The sequence below is a fragment of the Bubalus kerabau genome, chromosome 13, assembly GCF_029407905.1.
Source record: "Bubalus kerabau isolate K-KA32 ecotype Philippines breed swamp buffalo chromosome 13, PCC_UOA_SB_1v2, whole genome shotgun sequence".
Taxonomy (NCBI): domain Eukaryota; kingdom Metazoa; phylum Chordata; class Mammalia; order Artiodactyla; family Bovidae; genus Bubalus; species Bubalus kerabau.
Window position 1 is genome coordinate 8,969,224 of NC_073636.1, and position 7,681 is coordinate 8,976,904.

At 40.3% G+C, this 7,681-nt stretch overlaps 1 non-coding gene across 1 annotated transcript; it reads right to left on the minus strand.

Moving 5' to 3' along the window:
- Positions 1-2,366: 2,366 nt before the first annotated feature.
- Positions 2,367-2,438, minus strand: TRNAC-ACA (transfer RNA cysteine (anticodon ACA)). The gene has a single exon. It is a non-coding gene; the product is annotated as a tRNA-Cys (tRNA).
- Positions 2,439-7,681: the final 5,243 nt, after the last annotated feature.

Here is a 7,681-nt window from a genome sequence, read left to right on the forward strand (position 1 = left end):
TTATGTAATAGATGAAGGAAATAATACCATAAACTATGAAAGTATAGACGATACCATCATTCCCTCTTAACTAGGTCATAGAAATGGTGAAAATGACATTTTTTTCTGAGGCAGTATCTGGAATTTGTTTGCTTTCACCAAATAGAGGCCCCAGTGTGTTCTGAGTCATGGTTAATGATCTCAGCACTTCTTCTTTTTCCTTTGAACCACTTACCTACTCATTGACTAACAGGCTTTAAACACCACAAAGGAGTTAGACTCTCTATTGTGTCTCTGGGTGGAAAAAAATGTGCAACAACCCATTTCCTAAAAAGACTGTAATTGCATTTAGGAAATACTAGTAATTAACAGCCTGAGTGGATAAGTCTAAGTTAGGTTCATGAAAAATGTAAGAGACATACCTAACCTTTCTCAAGCTACAGGGCAAGTATTTGAACATTATGTCTGCAGTGAGGGTGTGTTTGCTTCCTTTTCAATGAGGAGGGTAATTAGGATGATAATAGAAATAATACCTGAGTTAACAGAACTCGAGGTTGAGGTTTACTGAGGTGCTTTCTGGCTCTGTGGTAAGCATGTCAGAGGATATCCGATTTTAGAAGTCCCTGAGTTTTTCATGCCTTTTTCCCTCTGGGCTTCTTCCTCCTTTAATGAAACTGCTTTAATCCCATCCACATTCCAACTCTAAATCCCAGTGCTTAAAAGGAACTGTCTATATCTGACTAACTTAAAAAAAAAAAAAAAAGTGGTTCAAATAAAGGCAGAGTTGCTTGCTCCCCTTGCCTGTCTGGCTGCATCGGTCACATACATGGACTGGCCCCTGACATGAAGCTCTGATATTGATCTGGAACCTTACTGATCTCCAGCTTCACACAGGGAGAGTGCCCACCAATAACTTAGACAATTCCAGAGGTACTCATTTAATCTTTTGTTCCCTTACAAAATGAAAAGAATGTCTTTACCAGAGTAGCCATTAAAGGGTTCCAGTATGCCCTTCCCCAAGCTGAGCTTTGCAACTGATGGAATATTTTTAAAGCAAGTTTCTGGCTTTGTTATATTAATTTGAAATTGGATTTCCTCCAGTGGTTCAAACAAAATGAAAGTGTGATCTTAAAGTTTTTAATATACTCTGTTTCCTTCCTGGTTAATTTGGATTCAAATTAACTCCTTCCAAGACCATCCCAAAGTAGTGGACCCTACCCTGGTGGGCACTCTGCTTTCCTACAACGTCCTGCTAAGTAGGAATAGTTGGGGGGACCAGGATTGCCTACCCCTGTGTTTCACTTCAGTTCACTTCAGTCGCTCAGTCATGTCTGACTCTTTGCAACCCCATGGACTGCAGTTACACCAGGCTTCCCTGTCCATCACCAACTCTTGGAGCTTACTCAAACTCATGTCCATTGAGTCGGTGATGCCATCCAACCATCTCATCCTCTGACATCCCCTTCTCCTCCTGCCATCAATCATTCCCAGCATCAGAGTCTTTTAAAATGAGTCACATTTAAATGAGTCACTTTCTTCACATCAGATGGCCAAAGTATTGGAGTTTCAGCTGCAGCATCAGTCCTTCCAATGAATGTTTAGGACTGAAATCCTCTAGGATGGGCTGGTTGGATCTCCTTGCCATCCAGGGGATTCTCAAGAGTCTTCTCCAACACCACAGTTCAAAAGATCAATTCTTCAGCGCTCAGCTTTCTTTATAGTCCAACTCTCACATCCACGTATAACTATTGGAAAAACCAAACTTTGACTAGACAGACTTCTGTTGGCAAAGTAATGTTCTTTGCTTTTTAATATGCTGTCTAGGTTGGTCATAACTTTTCTTCCAAGGAGTAAGCGTCTTTTAATTTCATGGCTTCAGTCACCATCTGCAGTGATTTTGGAGCCCCAAAAAATAAAGTCTGTCACTGTTTCCATTGTTTCCCCATCTATTTGCCACAAAATCATGGGACCAGATGCCATGATCTTCGTTTTCTGGATGTTGAGTTTTAAGCCAACTTTTTCACTCCCCTCTTTTACTTTCATCAAGAGGCTCTTTAGTTCCTCCTCACTTTCTGCCATAAGGGTGGTGTCATCTGCATATTTGAGGTTATTGATATTTCTCCCGGCAATCTTGATTCCAGCTTGGGCTTCTTTCAGCCCAGCGTTTCTCATGATGTACTCTGCATATAAGTTAAATAAACAGGGTGACAATTTACAACCTTGACATACTCCTTTCCTGATTTGGAAAAGTGAAAGTGAAAGTAGATTCGCTCAGTCATGTCTGACTCTGTGATCCTATGGACTGTAGCCTACAATGCTCCTCCATCCATGGGATTTTCCAGGCAAGAGTGCCAGAGTGGGTTGCCATTTCCCTTCTCCAGGAGATCTTCCCAACCCAGGGATTGAACCTGGGTCTCATGCATTGTAGGCAGATGCTTTACCATCTGAGCCACCAGGGAAGATGTCCTGATTTGGAACTAGTCTGTTGTTCCATGTCCAGTTCTAACTGTTGCTTCTTGACCTGCATACAGATTTCTCAGAAGGCCAGTCAGGTGGTCTGATATTTCCATCTTTTAAGAATTTCCCAGTTTGTTGTGACATAGTCAATAAAGCAGAAGTAGATGTTTTTCTGAAATTCTCTCACTTTTTTGATGATCCAACAGATGTTGGCAATTTGATCTCTGGTTCCTCTGCCTTTTCTAAATCCAGCTTGGACATCTGGAAGTTCACAGTTCACATACTGTTGAAGCCTGGCTTGGAGAATTTTGAGCATTACTTCACTAGCATGTGAGATGAGTGCAACTGTGCAGTAGTTTGAACATTCTTTGGCATTGCCTTCCTTTGGGATTGGAGTGAAAACTGACCTTTTTCAGTCCTGTAGCCACTGCTGAGTTTTCCAAATTTGCTGGCATATTGAGTGCAGCACTTTCACAGCATCATCTTTTAGGATTTGACATAGCTCAACTGGAATTCCATCATCTCTACTAGCTTTGTTCATAGTGATGCTTCCTAAGGCCCACTTGACTTTGCATTCTAGGATATCTGGCTCTAGGTGAGTGATCACACCATTGTGATTGTCTGGGTTGTGAAGATCTTTTTGTATAGCTCTTCTTCTGTGTATTCTTGCCACTTCTTCTTAATATCTTCTGCTTCTGTTAGGTCCCTACCATTTCTGTCCTTTATTCTGCTCATCTTTGCATGAAATGTGTTTGCATTCTGATAAATCACAAGTTTATCATCTCATTCTCTCTCTCTCTTGTGATTATTTATGGCTGTGTAACAAACCTCCTCAAAAGACATTGGCTTGAGACAGTATCAGTTATATTTTTGCTCAGGAATTTACTACTTGGGCAGGGCTTCTGAGAAAAGACTTGTCTCTGCTCTACATGTGTCAGCTGGTATGGCTCAAACAGGCTGGGAGGATCCAGCTCCACATGTTTCACTCTCATGCCTGACCACTTGGTGTGGGCTGTGGTCTGGCAACTCAACTGGGTTGCTCTCTGGGAACCTCAGTTCCTGAGATCCAAGACACCAAGACTGGAAGCTTCCAGTCTCTTCCAGTCTGATACAGCATCATTTCTGTCATATCTAGTTGCTTGGCAATGATGTCACAAATGCTTCCCAGAGTTAAGGAGAGGAGAAACAGAACCCTACTTGTCAAGGAACATGGCCATCTTTATACTACCACACTCTGAACCCAGTCACTCAAACCAGACACTGAAACTTCCCCTTTGATCGTTTCTTCCCTTTTTCTTATCCTCTTCTCCACGATTCAGCCTAGAAATACACAGTTGACCCTTAAACCACCTGTGTTGGAACTGCATGAAGTTTTTTCAATAGGTACTTACTACAGTACTACATGACTTGCAGTTGGTTGAATCTACAGATGTGGAGCCATGTATGTGGTGATGTGTGTGTGTGGAGGACCGTCTGTACAATGACACTCAGATCTTGAACTGCATGGAGGGTCTATGCCCCTAAACAGCTACATTGTTCAAGGGTCAACTGTGTTATTTATTACATATAATTTATAATTATGTAATTAATCTTACATTATTTATATCATATGTGTATTGATTACCAAGTCCTTCCAATCGCCCCTGGAATCTTTCTGCTGGTCTTCAGTGCCCCCACCCCTGCCCTGGTACATACAGCACCCCCAGCCCTCCTTCTCTCTGGCCTCCCTGCCTCCATCTTGCTCCTGTCCAGTCCAGTCATGATGACTTTGTTTTTAATCATAGATGACATCACTCTGCTCATTAAAATTCCTCAAGTATCCTCCACTGCTCTTGTAAAGTGGAAACTTGTTTGCATGCTCACAAGGCCCTGCCTGATCAGGCCCCTGCCTCCTTGTCCAGATCCACCTCTTCATTTTTTGCTAACTCTTTGGCATTCAGGCTTCAGTTTCGATAAAGTCTTAACGTTCTTCAAACACTTTTTCTTCCTCTTACCTCTGAGACTGTCCAGGCTGGCCTCTCTCTTTAAAATGTTCTTTTTTTGCTCCCACTCCCTTCTGACTGTCCCCCATTCTCACAAAAGCCAGGATAATTCAGCTCCATGCTTCAGATTTCAAGTCAGTTTTCAGTTAATCACTTGATCAGGCAAGTGTCTCGTAGCGTTTATTCATTCACAGAATGTTGACTGAGTACCTGCAATGTGCCAGCAGTTTTCTAGATCCTGAGGATACAGCAGGTAGTGAGATAGACAAAGGGCCCTTCTGTCATTCTAATGGAATGACACTTCTAATGGAAAAGTCAGGCTAGAGACAGGAAAATAGACGGTAGTGTTGAGTACTAAGCAGGAGGAAGGGTTGGTGTATAGGGATGTTGACGTTTAGGCACAGTGGCCAGGGAAGGCCTAGCTGAGGAGGTGTCATTTGAGTCAGGACGTACATGAAACAAAAAGGGGGAGGGATGCTAGCTGTGAGGCTGTCTGGCAGAAGGTGTTTCAGGCAAAAGAAAGAGCCAAGTGCAAAGGCCCTGAGGTAGGCATGAACTTCTGTGTTTAAGGAATGGCAGGGTGCCAGAGTGGCGGGAGTAAAACAGGAGCCGCAGAAAAGAGGATGAGGTCAGAGAGATGGTTGGGGCCCAGACCACAGGAGGCCTTGTTGGTCCCTGTAGATGTGGGCTTGCATGCTAAGTAAAGCGAGAAATATTGGGAGGTTTGAGAAGAAGAGGAACATGCTCTGACTGTTTTAAAGAGATCATTTCCCTACCTGGGATCCTGGCTGGGGCCCCCCACATTACCCCATTTTTCTTTTCTTTTTTTATTTTTAAATTAAATTTATTTATTTATTTTTAATTGAAACAAAGATGAATATTTTTAACGATAAAGATACAATTCACAAAGAAGATAGATATCATAAACCATTAGACACCAAGCAACAAAGAAACAAAGATACATAAAGCAAAAATCAGAAGAAATATAAGGGAAAAGCAAAAATATATAGTGAGACTATTAACATTTTTCTGAGAGTATTTTTCAAGTGCAGAAAAAATAATAGCAAATTAAATGATGTCATTAATGATTTAAATATATTAGATTTCTATGTATATTGGTTTTATATCCTGTACAAATATATTTAAAATTTTGTATTTAATACATTGTTATTAGATGTCCATAGGACATTTAGAAAAACTGGCAAAAAGATAAACATTATTATATTTCAATAAGTGGAATTATTATTTTTTTGTGATTCAGCTATATGTATACACATATACTATTTTTGAAATGATTTTCCATTATAGGTTATTATAAGATGTTGACTGTAGTTCCCTGTGCCATACAGTAAACCTTTGTTGCTTATTGCATATCTATTTTTTTAAAATTAGAAATCTAGCATTCTATTTATACTAAGTCAAACAAGTGGAATCGAAATGTCACAAATTTTTTAGTTAAGCAAAAATTCATAAGTTTTCTAAAATATATATATTATACATATTTACATATGTATTTATATAAGAGCTTTTCTACTACATTTGATAAAGCCTTGAGAAAGTACAGCATAAAAAGAAAAAGAGATGGAACAGTTGGAAAACATAAACTAAATGAAATGGGAGCACTGAATATGAAAGAGGAAAAGTAAAACAAGCTAGACGAAAGTAAAAGATCTTCACATAACCAGTTGTTTTTAAACAAGGCTACTCATTAGAAACATCTGGAGCTCTGGAAAATAAAATAAAGCAATACCTGGGCATTTGTATTTTTCAAAAAATTCCAAGATAATTCTGATATGTATCTGGATTTTAAAAAGTGATTGTAGGTTTTTCTATTAAATGGTAGTTTTGGTGATACAGAATTCTATCATTTTTCTGTTGAGCAATCATGATACAATGGAACTAAGTGAGAAATAGTTACATAATCACAATAGAGAAAGCTGTTTATCAGTTTTCACAATCAATAGTCAGACAAAAAATAAAAGATAGTTACAATTGCCAGCATAATGGGAACATGATTCAGTTCAGTTCAGTTCAGTCGCTCAGTCGTGTCCGACTCTTTGTGACCCCATGAATCACAGCACGCCAGGCCTCCCTGTCCATCACCAACTCCTGGAGTTCACTCAGACTCACGTCCATCCAGTCAGTGATGCCATCCAGCCATCTCATCCTCTGTCGTCCCCTTCTCCTCCTGCCCCCAATCCCTCCCAGCATCAGAGTCTTTTCCAATGAGTCAACTCTTCACATGAGGTGGCCAAAGTACTGGAGTTTCAGCTTTAGCATCATTCCTTCCAAAGAAATCCCAGGGCTGATGTCCTTCAGAATGGACTGGTTGGATCTCCTTGCAGTCCAAGGGACTCTCAAGAGTCTTCTCCAACACCACAGTTCAAAAGCATCAATTCTTCGGTGCTCAGCTTTCTTCACAGTCCAACTCTCACACCCATACATGACCACAGGAAAAACCATAGCCTTGACTAGACGGACCTTTGTTGGCAAAGTAATGTCTCTGCTTTTGAATATGCTATCTAGGTTGGTCATAACTTTCCTTCCAAGGAGTAAGCATCTTTTAACTAACAATATAAAAATACTTATGTATAATTTGGGGGGTCAGGCCGAGTGATGTGGTTAGTGGAAGTACATACATGCAGATGTTTCCATTGCTCACCCAGTCTATGTCTTTTGGTTGGTGCATTTAATCTGTTTACACTTAAGGTAATTATCAGTATATATGGTTCTATTGTCAGTTTCTTTATTGGTTTGGATATTTTCTGTAGGTAGGTCTTTTCCTTCTCTGGTTTCCTGCCTGGAGAAGTTTCTTTAGTGTTCATTGTAAAGGTGGTTTGGTGGTGCTGAATTTTCTTAAATTTTAGTTGTCCGGAAAGTTTTTGATATGTCCATCAAATCTGAAGGAGAGGTTTTCTGGGTAGAGTATTCTCGGCTGTAGGTTCTTCCGTTTCATCACTTTGCATACATCTTGCCATTCACTTCTGGCTTGTAGAATTTCTGTTGAGAAATCAGCTGATAGCCTGCTGGGAGTTCCCTTGTATGTTATTTGTCATTTTTCACTTGAAAATTTATATATAATTTATAGTTAAGTACATATCTGTTAGTTGCTCAGTTGTGTCCAACTCTTTGAGACCCCATGGACTGTAGCCCACCTGGCTCCCCTGTGCATGGAATTCTCCAGGAAAGAATACTGGAGTGGGTGGCCATTCCCTTCTTCAGGGGCTCTTCCTGACCCAGAGACTGAACACAGGTCTCCTGCA